This window comes from Quercus lobata, chromosome 10 (assembly GCF_001633185.2).
Source record: "Quercus lobata isolate SW786 chromosome 10, ValleyOak3.0 Primary Assembly, whole genome shotgun sequence".
In the NCBI taxonomy this organism is placed as follows: domain Eukaryota; kingdom Viridiplantae; phylum Streptophyta; class Magnoliopsida; order Fagales; family Fagaceae; genus Quercus; species Quercus lobata.
The window spans coordinates 63,471,236-63,483,915 of record NC_044913.1 but is presented as its reverse complement, the minus strand read 5'-3'; the positions used below and the strand labels follow the sequence as shown (position 1 = coordinate 63,483,915).

General features: G+C 35.4%; 1 pseudogene; it reads left to right on the top strand.

Moving 5' to 3' along the window:
- Window positions 1-304: 304 nt before the first annotated feature.
- On the top strand, window positions 305-4,097 carry LOC115965197 (annotated as a pseudogene).
- The last annotated feature ends 8,583 nt before the right edge of the window (window positions 4,098-12,680 follow it).

The following is a 12,680-nucleotide window of genomic DNA, read 5'->3' as shown; positions in this document are numbered from 1 at the left end:
CTAGTTACGTACAATGCTTTCTACCTCTGAGTATTCTAGCTTACTAAACACTCAGAAGCAAATGGCTCATAGTGCCAAACTCGTCATTGCTCTACTTCACATATTTGCTTGGTCATTTCTGGACATTCTTGAAATAAGCAATGGCACAGAGACTGATATCTACTACTTGAGGAAGATTAAAGGGTCACTAGAAGAACCTTACAACTACTTCAAATCATGGGATTTCAGCAACAACACAAAAGGTTTCATCTGTAAATTTGTTGGGGTCAACTGCTGGGACTCTGACGAAAGCACGGTACAAAATATCTAGCTATCGAACATGGGGCTAAAGGGTCACTTTCCTCGGGAAATCGAGAACTACACATCGATAACCGGTCTGGACTTGTCAGGTAATGAGCTTTCAGGCACCATACCATTTTGACATATCTATGTTGCTCATGTTCGTGACCTCCCTTGATCTCTCATCCAACAATTTTTCTGGTGAAATCCCTAAGAGCATAGTGAATTGCGTCTATCTAAATGTCCTTCGACTTGACTGTTAGAGATATATATTAGAAATATTAGCCCAATGTAATAGACCCAAGCCTAGTCTTGCTTGTACTAGTAGTCTAGGGTTTAGTCACCTATATATACTCATGTTATGGTTCATTGTAACACAGGTTATTGTACTACACTCTTATACATAATAAAGATGTAGCCCTTAAGGGATTCCTCCATGGATGTAGGCCATCAAGGCTGAACCACGTAACTCTCGTGCTCTCAGTGTTCCTATTCTATGCTTCCTCTTTCGCATCCACTCTAGCATATACAACATGGTATAACACATCACGTTGCTAATATTAATAATATATTTATATTTAACATGGAATCAAAGCCAAACTTCGTTCTTGTCATCAAACAAAACATCTCTAGCAAGCAAAGAAGAATATCACATGCACACCACCATCAAAAGTCACGCATGCTTCTCTGTTGGATCTAGACTCCACGACATCTCACAGCCACCGTGGCTTAGTGCTGTGTCCAAAATCCACAAACTCAAGCAAAGCCGTGACTTAACTCTTCAGATCTATGCAAATCCCTGCTTCGCCTGATGAAATCAACACCACAGACGTGCTCCACAACCTCCCGTGAAAGAAACCCAAAAACTTGGCCCTCAACGGCAAGCTCACGCACCACCACGCGCCACTAACATCTCTGGAATGTCTCCATGTGCCGCCATGTCGGCCTCATTGCTCGACGATCTACAAAGCCTGAGAAGTCCGACCGTCTATCGTGTTCACACGTGCCAACACGCATTGCCTGCGTTTCCAGATCTTTCCCACGCACCACCACGATTTCCTATTGTGTAGCTCATCCATTGGCCGCACGCGCTGTCCTATCGGCCATGTCGACCACTGATCTGCCTACGGAAGAAACATGGCTTTCAACCAATGTTGCACGCGCCTCCATGCGCTACCTGGGTTTCTAACTTCTCCTCCACGCACCGGTGGAACACCCACACTCCGAAAACTGCTGCTGATGTCATCTGACATCACTAGATGATGTCATCACTCCACGTGAGCAGCCATGCAAGCACCTCCACATCAGCCCTAGTCCATGTTAGCGACACGTCATAGGATGACATCAACAACTCTGTTGTCCGATCCACGACCCGACCCAGAAACCCGGAACCGACCCGAACCAGTATCTGTTGACCTTGAACTTGGACTTCCACATAGAATAGGAACACCGAGAACACGAGAGTTACGTGGTTCACCCTTGACGGCCTACATCTACGGAGGAATCCCTTAAGGGCTACATCTTTATTATGTATAGGAGTGTAGTACAATAACCTGTGTTACAATGAACCATAACATGAGTATATATAGGCGACTAAACCCTAGACTACTAGTACAAGCAAGACTGGGCTTGAGCCTATTACATTGGGCTAATATGTCTAATATATATCTCTAACATTGACAACAATCAACTAACAGGATTTATCCCTCCAGAAATTAACCAGCTTCGGAGACTTCGCTCGTTTAGTGTTGCTAACAATCTTTTATAAGGGCCAGTGCCTGTGTGTTCTGATCTCACCATTCCTTCAGAGAGCGATGCAACTATTCTAAAACTTTGTCCCTTTCGTGCAGAGAGCTATGCGAATAATCTAGGACTTTGTGGGGCTCCGTTGGATCCTTGCAAACCTTCTCCTAAGAAGTTTATTGTTCTATGCAAAGAAGGATTTTTGGGTAGGCTGGATTGTCGCTATGGTCACGGTGGTAGTTGTTATGTTTCGTAATACGCCAATATTGCTTGTGAAGAAGGCAATAACCAAGAAGAACAAGAAATTAATGAAAGCAGGAACCCGATGGTGTTCCACTGATGAAAGAAGCAAGAACATGATGGTAATCTCTTAAAGCCTGTTTGTTTCCATCTTCATGTTTCTTTTTGTCCAATACATGATTGCAATAGACTATTTTCAAAAGAAAAAACGACAAATATATTTGTCTCCTAATTACAATCCAAAACAATGTTAAAAATATCGAAGAAGCCCTCTTACATTGTCACAGAGAAAGCTTTACTTGCATATTCTAGATCCTTTCAATTCAACATTAATTACTCTCTGCTTCTCGGCGTTTGAAAAATTATGTTATGAGAGCCCCTCTCACATTTGGGTGCCATAGATATTTAGGGAAGAACCAAATACGAGAGTGGTGCCTCATGAGATGAGATTTATAACTTGTTTAATACTTGCAAATAATGCTCCTCTCACATGGGCATAGACCCGGCATGAATGGGATGCATCTGTATGTGAAAGGTGTATTGTATCCAACTATTATACAATATACCACCTCCATGAAATGATCTCCAATGAGATACTTTCTCCTCAATTTGTCATGAGTAGACTATTCATACAACCACTTAAAAGAAACATCTGTATTAAATTTTGTTATATAAATTCTGATTAGCACTAATGCAAAAATTGCAAATGATTTGATCCACAGATGTCTTAGATGGAGAAAATGGTTACTAGAATGAGCTTTACAGAAATTAGTGAGGCGACTGGCTATTTCAAAAAAAACAATGTCATTGGAACGGGAAAGATTGGGATGATGTACAAGGCAGTGATTCCAAATTGCTGATCTCTTGCGGTTAAAAGGTTAAATAATTGTCAATCATATGAGACACAATTCTTATCTGAGCTATCAGCTCTGGGTATATTGAGACATGATAACTTGGTTCACCTCTTGGGATACTGCAGTGAACAGAATGAGAAACTTCTAGTGTACAAATATATATTGTATGGCAACCTTTATGATTGGCTACATGGAGGAGAAGGAGAACTCAAGGATAAGATCTTGGAATGGCCTTTGAGGACTAAAATTGCGATTGGGATAGCAAGAGGCCTAGCATGGCTTCACCATAAGTATGACTTCCGAGTGGTCCATCTCAACTTGGGTTCAAACTCTATCTTATTAGATAAGAATTTTGAGCCCAAGATATCAAATTTTTGGGGGGCAAAAATATCAAGTTCTGGAGGGTTAATGTTCATGAATTCAAATGTCATTGACACAAGAAATAGTTCTTTTGTAGATAGTGGGGTATGGGAGTTGGGTTTTGTTAAAAAGGATGTCTATGACTTTGGAATTCTGCTTCTTGAGCTAATTACAAGAAAGGAACCCACTGAAATTAACAATTTTTCATATGGTTTTAATGGGAGTTTGTTTGATTGGATAACTCACCTTTTGAGCAATTCATCTGATATTTACAGTGTTATTGATAATTCTTTAGTTGGCAGAGGATTTGATGGTGAAATCTTTGAGTTACTTAGAATTGCACGTACCTGTCTTAACCCCTTCCCTAGTCAAAGGCCAACAATGCTTGAATTTTACAATACAATAAGTACTTTTGGTGAGAGAGATAGCATCACAAATGACTTTGAGATATTGGTGCAACCTGAAATTGCTGCAAGTAGCTCAATTGACATCAATACAGTAAGTATTTTTAGGGAGAGATATGGCATCAAAAATGACTCTGAGATATCGATGCAATCTGAAATTGCTATTGCAAGTAGCTCAAATGAAATTGTTGAGCTAGAAATTGCAGAGACCAATTGAAGCATGATACAAAAAGTGTAGCTTTCACATTTCGAAATATATGTAACATATTTTCTGTCCCAAACGTTATTTGGGCTATGTTTTCTTATTGTAATATTTTTTCTGCCCTTCACTGTCTTTTTGTTATCTTTATCCCATGAAATAAGAATTAAAAAAATAAGGATTCTAGAGGTTTTGGAGCCACTGCCGTGGGAAGGGGAAACCTTACGTTTGTTGAGGTTACAAAGAGAGACAAGTTGTATAAATGTTTTTCAAGTAGACTATCGTAATTGGTTCTTCCAGTGAATTTTTTATGCAATTGGATACTGGAGTGGTTTTTCTTTGAAAGAATTCTTCATTGGTTTTCTATTTTCCGAAACGTTGTGCTTGGTTATAGTTTATTGCTTTATGCACTGTGTACAGCTTCTTTTTTTTTTTTTTTTAGTTTATCTTCTAGTGTATGGAATTCCTAATAAATTTGTGTGATCTATCAATAAATCCGCTATATTATTATTTGAGGTGAAATCCTTTAAAGGATGTGAACATAAAGCCCCTTTTCAATAAAACTTAACTCTGCCTACGAAGTTCAGTAGATTAAAAACTTCGAGGATAAACGAATAGGTACAAAAGAAAACAATTGGTGGAGAAATATCGTCCACCCAAATTGCACGAAAGCAACCATCCTTTCAGTGTATGCATTCACGCAATTATTGGACAAGCTCATAGAAATTTCGTTTAAATGCATTAATTTGACAGCATTGTTTACTGACTTCGTGTTCCATGCTCTGGAGTCTCAACTAGTGTTCTTGACGGTGCAATGACTTGGAAAATTAGACTCAGCAACCACTTTTGGAAAATTAATTTAATCTAGTAGTTTTGACTTGGCTTCAATTTTTATATATTCTTTGAAGCTCCAAGAATTAATGGAAATGATCTATTTTCCAATCTGAAATTTCCTGGAAAGGATTTTGTTTCAATATGTCTCTTTCTAAGTGGTTACACGTACGGCTCTTTACGCCTGCGTTTTCTTGCTAAACACTGACTAGCAAATGGATGAAGGGACGGCCTTAAGAAAAAAAGAAAAAAGAAAAATTTGGATCCCCCCAGCCCAGAGAAAAAAAAAGAAAAATTTTTTTTATTGGTTATATTTTTTTTCATTTTAGAATTGTGCTTCCCTCTTTCAAAAACTTAGACCCATTCCCTTTTAATTAGCCTAATCTAATTAGCAACTACTCAACTCAAAAATCTTAACAAAAACAAAACTTTAAAATAAAAATTATAAATTGCAAATTGCACCCCTAAAGTTTGAGGGTGTTTGGATTTTACACCTTGAAGTTTTAAACTTTGGATTTTTCCCCTTGAAGTTTCAAATTTTGGATTTTACATCATAAAGTTCGGAAGTGTTTGGATTTTACACACCAAAATTCTGAAACTTTAGGGGTGTAAAATCCAAACACTCCCAAACTTTAGGAAATAAAATCCAATTACTCCTGAAATATAGGGGGTAAAATCCAAATTCTAAAACGTCAAAGTGTAAAATTCAAACACCCCCAAACGTTAAGGGGTAAAATCCAAATTTTAAAACTTTAGGATGAAAAATCCAATTAAATGCAAAATCATAAACTATTAACCTTAAAGGTCTTCCCAAAATAAGCGAGATCTTATTTTGACTTTTGAGCAAAAAGTTATTAAGGAAACAAAAATTACTATAAACAGCAAAATCACATTTTTTGGGGCCTAAATGAAGGAATTCGCCATTTTAAGGGGGTACCTCGTGGCAAAGTGATAATTGTTGCTCAGAGGGCCGTTTCGCTTCAACCTAACAAATTTCATGCGATTCCGACTCCGAGACCCATGATTTCTACTAGTGCCTTTTTGCCTTGCACGATGATTTCAAGCGCGTGTGGGAGTCCAGGAAGGTCATTGCGGTCTGTTCTACATCATGAATTTTGACAAATCCACGATTTGGATTGCATTTTCTTTTTATATATTCCATGCTTGCAAAATTTTCACAAAATCAAAGATCAATAGCTATGTCATCAATTAAATGTTTAAATTTTAAGATTTTACAATTTAAAATTATGTGTAATTAAAAATAAGTTTATAAATCAAATAGTAAATAACATCTAATCCACATGAATTCATATGACATACGTGTTAAGAATATTTTCAAGATGTTCAATTATGTTAATTTTTTTAGTGGGAATCGTAGTCATTGGCTACAAACTAGTTTCTGGCTAAACTTTGTCTTGAAATATGTTGCTAGCCATTTGTTTTTAGTTTAGCCTATGTCCAATTCTAAAATTTAAATTTGACATCTACAGCAGCTTGGCCCAATACACGACTGCTTTACAGAAAAACAAAACAAATCTAGACGTAGTCCTTTTCAGGAATGTGGCCAACACTGCTCTGTTACATAATTACTTAGTTTAACAACTTAATCAATTTTTCTTAAAATCAATCATGGCGTATAAATTACTTTCATTATAAAAAAAATCTGGAAGTAAAAACTGATGAAACGTGAATTCGTCAATCGAGATGAGCAGATGGAACCGGCCTCCTGGCAGCGTGAATGTATCCTCTATGATGGCCACCGGTGAGGTGCCTGCCATAACGCCTCCGATGCCAAAGTTAGAACAGAAAAACACTTTGCGAAATGAAATGTATAAGCCAGATAACAATAGGTGTTTCTTAGAGTGTGTATATGTGTACCTTCTGTTGACAATGTGAGGGCTTTATATATGTGGTTTTGGTTGCTAGTCGTTGTGGCGTTAATGCCTTTCTTAGTAACGCCTCCTGCCCAATAATGGGGCTTTTAATAGGCTCCCAATGGTCTGCTTGGCTGGTTTCGTAACTGCCCAAGTCATTGACTAGCTACATTGAATGATTTTCCTGTCCTCGTCAGTGATGACTGGTTTCCTCGTCATTTGGGATGACCTCGTCATGAGTGTTGACTTCGTCAAGGGGACGTAATCTCGTCACTCCCATCAGAAACTATAGCAAGGATTGTGGCCTATGTTGACTCCGTGATTGACGATTAGAAAAATAAAAAGTTGGGGTAACATAACAAAATGGATGCAGTTTTTTCTTGGCCAAAAGAAAACGAAAAACAGACATGTTCTTCTTGGAAAATGCAAGGACCCACCCTTTTCATATTCTTGTTTTATACCCAAGATTAACATAATGGATTTGTGTTACAGCTCCGATTAGCCATACTTTCATTCCTGTTATCATATCATCCGAATGAGTTGTTTTTCGTATGTACACACTTTGATGCTTCTACAAGCAAAAGATGTTACAATTTAATTCTTTTTTGGTGTAATTTCACGTCCTTCGCATCTTATTTCATGTCAATAGTCATGCTGCTAAAATCTCTAACCCAAATGGTTCTTAATGCAAGAGCTTTGGTTTTGCTCCACATTCTTGTCTGGTCATTGCCAGGTACGTTTAGCCTGAGTTCTGGTAGTTTGAGTGATATCTCTTGCTTGAAATCTATTACAGATTCCTTGGAAGACCCTCTTAAATGGTAAGTTTTCTCTTGTTACTTATTCTGCCCTTCACTGTCTTTTTGTTATCTTTATCCCCTGAAATAAGAATTAAAAAAAATAAGGATTCTAGAGGTTTTGGAGCCACTGCAGTGTGAAGGGGAAACCGGACATTTGTTGAGGTTACAAAGAGAGGCTAGTTGTATAAATGTTTTTCAAGTAGTCTATTGTAATTGGTTCTTCCAGTGAATTTTCTATGCAATTGGATACTGGAGTGGTTTTTCTTTGAAAGAATTCTTCATTGGTTTTCCATTTGCCAAAACGTTGTGCTTGGTTATTGTTTATTTCTTTATTCACTGGGTACAACTTTAAAAAATAAAAATAAAATTATCTTGTTGTGCATGGAATTCCCAATAAATTTGTGTGATATATCAAGAAATCCGCTATATTATTATTTGAGGTGAAAATAGAATTTTCCATTTGGTATTAAATAAGAATTTTTCAACATTATAAATCACAAAAATGATTTGAACATAAAAACCCTTTTCAATAAACTAAACTCTGCCGACAAAGTTCTGTTGATTAAAAAATTTGACGATAAATACGAATAGGAACAAAAGAAAACAATTGGTGGGGACATATCCTCCACCCAAATTGCACGAAACCAACAGATTGTTGTACAAGCTCAGAGAAATTTCGTTTACACGCATTAATTTGACAGTACTGTTTATTGACTTCGTGTTCCATGCTCTGGAGTCTCAACTAGCGTTCTTGACGGTGCAATGACTTGGAAAATTAGACTCAGCAACCACTTTTGGAAAATTACTTAATCTAGTAGTTCAGACTTGGCTTCAATTTTTATATATTCTTTGAAGCTCCAGGAATTAATGGAAATGATCTATTTTCCAATCTGAAATTTCCTGGAAAGGATATTGTTTCAATGTCTGTTTCTAAGTGGTTACACGTACGGCTCTTTATGCCTGCGTTTTCTTGCTAAACACTGACTAGCAAATGGATGAAGGGACGGAGCCAGCGGCTCCGGCCCTAAGAAAGAAAAAAGAAAAAAGAAAAATTTGGATCCCCTTAGCCCAGAGAGAAATAAAAAAATAAAAAATTTTATTGGTTATATATATATATATTTTTTTTTGGAATTGTGTTTCCCTCTTCCAAAAACTTAGACCCATTCCCTTTTAGCGTCCGTTTGGATTGAGCTTATTGTTGCTGAAACTGAAAACTGAAAACTGAAAACACTGTAGCAAAATAATTTTTAAATGTGTAAATAGTACTGTGAGACCCATTTTTAATATTTTTTAATACGTGAACAGTGTATGTACAGTGCGTAAACAGTACATACACTGTTCATAACAATACATTTTGTCTCCCAAAGTCAACAAATGCGGGCAAAAAAAAAAAAAAAAAAAAGCAAAACGCAACACTGGAAACGTGGACGCAGGATTCATCTGAATCCAAACGCCCTCTTAATTAGCCTAGCCCAATTAGTAACTGCTCAACTCAAAAACTTAACAAAGACAAAACTTTAAAATAAAAATTGTAAATTGCAAATTGCACTCCTAAAATTTGAAGATGTTTAGATTTTACACCCTGAAGTTTTAAACTTTGGATTTTACCCCCTGAAGTTTCAAACTTTAAATTTTACCCCCTTAGAGTACCAACAGAAGGTGTTCTAAATGCTAAATATTTAGTATTTAGAACATCAAATACCAAAAAAACTACTATACAAGACATTTCAAATGTTATATTAAAGTTGTAAAAGTAAGTTTTGATATGTGAAAATAATTTTTTTTTTTTTGGCAATAACTGATGCTCTTAAGAAACAATATTATTATGTCTTTTTCTTGTCTTTTTTTTTTCTTTTTTCTTTTTTTTTCTTTGAGAGAGTTTCAACCTGTGGTGTCTGCTCCTAATGGACCATATTCTTAATTTCTTATCTCGATTTGTTCCATGTACAAGACTTATAGTCAATACTTGGCATATAAAAGTTGAATATCTTTTCTAAAGTCCATCCTCTGAAAACTTGAGAAAAAATTCATTTAAACCAACACAATATAGAAATTAAAAAGGAATCAAAGAAAAATTGTCAAAAATAATGAAAATTTAATCTGTCCATAAATACTTATAAGGATGAACACAGTAGCAATAACCTTTTTTTATATAAAATAACTAAATGAAGGTAAAAAAAAAAAATTAAATAAATAAATCTATGCTTATAAAAAGTATATATTTTGTTATTTTTATTTTTATGCCAAAGATATCGAATGGTCTTTTTTTCTGGGTCGAAAGCCTTGAATTAATCTTTCATAATTCAGCCTACTCATTTATTTTTTAGGCCCAAGCAAAAACAAGAGTCTTTTGGGTTAATATTGCAAAATTTAAAGTTAATTTGCGTTATAGGAACTGTTGGAAGTTAATTGGGAAATTGAGAAGAGAGACTGAATTTCGGCAATGGGATTGCCGAAATTCAGCCAAAAAGCAGGAGAGAGAATAAGGAAAGGAGGAAAGAGAAAATGTTGAATTTCGGCAATGGGCACTGCCCAGTTTTGCTGCCCGAATGCTGTGTGTCCGAGTCTGCTCGAGTGTGGAGTACTCTTAAAATAAAATAAAAAAAGGCAATGGCGGAAAAGTCATAGCCGAAATAGGGGAATAAATTTTTTTTTTTTTTTTAGCAATTGTGATAATGGTATTGTCGAAAATGGGAAAAAAAAAGTGGTTTTGAAATCTCTAGAAGAGTAAAAAACAGGTTTCATGTCCACAATATTTTGACAATAAATCACATATAATTAGTCCACAATATTTTCACAATAAATCACATATAATTAGTTATTATTAGTTAAAAAAATTTGTGACAACTAATTGTGGCAATGGCATTGCCAAAATAGGGAAAAAAAATTTGTGGCAATACCATTGCTGAAATAGGGAGAAAAATAAAAGTGACAAACTACTTGAGGCAATTGCATTGCCGAAATAGGGAGAAAACAAAATTGGAAATACCATTACCGAAATAGGGGAATAAAAAATTTTTTAGCAATTGTGACAATGGGATTGCCGAAAATTTGAGATTGCCGAAATAGGGGGAAAAATTGCCGTAAAAAAAAAAAAAAAAAAAAAAAGGAGGGAAAGAAAATGGCACTGGGATTGCCGAAAAAAAATTAAAAAAAAAAATAAAAAGGAAAGAAAACGGCAATGCTATTGCTGAAACAGGGGGAAAAATTTTTCCCCCTATTTCGGCAATAGCATTGCCGTTTTCTTTCCTTTTTTTTTTTTTTTTTTTTTTTCATTTACGGCAATCCCGTTGCCGTAATCCTTTTCTCCTTTTTTTTTTTTTTTTTTTCACATTTTCGGCAATACTATTGCTGTAATCCTTTTCTCCTCTTTTTTTCTTTTTTTTCTCACATTTTCGACAATGCTATTGCCGAAATAGGGGAAAAAGTTTGATTCCCACAATTCTTTTTTTTTTTACACATTTTCGTCAATGGAATTGCCGAAATTTGTTTTCCTATTTCGGAAATCCCATTGCCATAATCCTTCTCTCTCTTTTTTTCTCACATTTTCGGCAATCCCATTGTCACAATTGCTAAAAAAAAATTATTCCCCTATTTCGGCAATGGTATTTCCAATTTTTTTTCCCCCTATTTCGGCAATGCAATTGCCTCAAGTAGTTTGTCACTTTTATTTTTCTCACTATTTCGGCAATGCCATTGCCACAATTAGTTCTCACAAATTTTTTTAACTAATAATAACTAATTATATGTGATTTATTGTGAAAATATTGTGGACTAATTATATGTGATTTATTGTGAAAATATTGTGGACATGAAACCTGTTTTTTACTCTTCTAGAGATTTCGAAACCACTTTTTTTTTTCCCATTTTCGGCAATGCCATTATCACAATTGCTAAAAAAAAAAATTTTATTCCCCTATTTTGGCAATGACATTGTTGCCATTGCTTTTTTTTTTTTTTTTTAAGAGCACTCCACACTCGGGTACACTCGGACACACAGCATTCGGGCAGCAGAACTAGGCAGTGAAATTTCGGCAATCCCATTGCCGAAATTCAACATTTTCTCTCTCCTCCTTTCCTTATTCTCTCTCCTGCTTTTTGGCTGAATTTCGGCAATCCCATTGCCGAAATTCAGTCTCTCTCCTCACTTCGCCAATTAACTTCCAACAATTCCTATAACGCAAATTAACTTTAAATTTTGCAATATTAACCCAAAAGACTCCAAAAACAAAGCCCAAAAGTTTTGAATTTCACAAACGGTTCAGATAAGTATCGGAACGTGATCTTACTATGGAGTTTCTAGCTGTAATAGTGTTGCATTTGCATAGTGTTACGAAAATATGATGTGTTTTCGAAAAATTAGACAGCCAACTATTTTACTGTAGGATCATTCATTTTACCCATTATAAATTATAAAATGAGTTGAACATAATGCCCATTTGCGAGTGTTGAAGACTGAATTCTGTATGTCTTAAGTGTATTACTGTATATAAAACTCTACTAGTACTAGGGAATGCTTTATATAGGCACATTATGTGTGTATTATATTGTACAAGCAATGTGAGTGTAGAGCAAGTACAATAACACAACAGGCCCAATACACTTTTCTTGATGTATGATACAGGGCATAAGACAACAAACCTTGCAAAATGATTTATATTAACAACCACGTTGTTAATGAATGTTAATAGAAAAATTGATATTTACAAAATGATTGGTCATATCAATATTTTGTAAAAATAGTGTAAAATAATTTGCACATATAATATTACTCCTAAAAGCAAATATTACCTACAAAATAAGAATATTCTCTAGATATTTGAATTGATTTAGGTATTATCATATATTTTTCTTTTTTATGAACTGCAACCCAACTGCCAAAACAAAACATAAATAAAGGTTTCTCAAACCCTCCCTTTGTTTCACTTTGAGACATAATTAAGGTTGTAGAGAGAGAGAGAGAGAGCTTTCCACTCTCCGTACAATACTAATCGTCCACTCTTTGTCTCGCTTTTAAATCCCTTGACTTCGTTTGCAGCCTTTAAATTAATGTACTAGCCTTCTTTGACTATATCTCTGCTTGACTTGGACAAGTACAA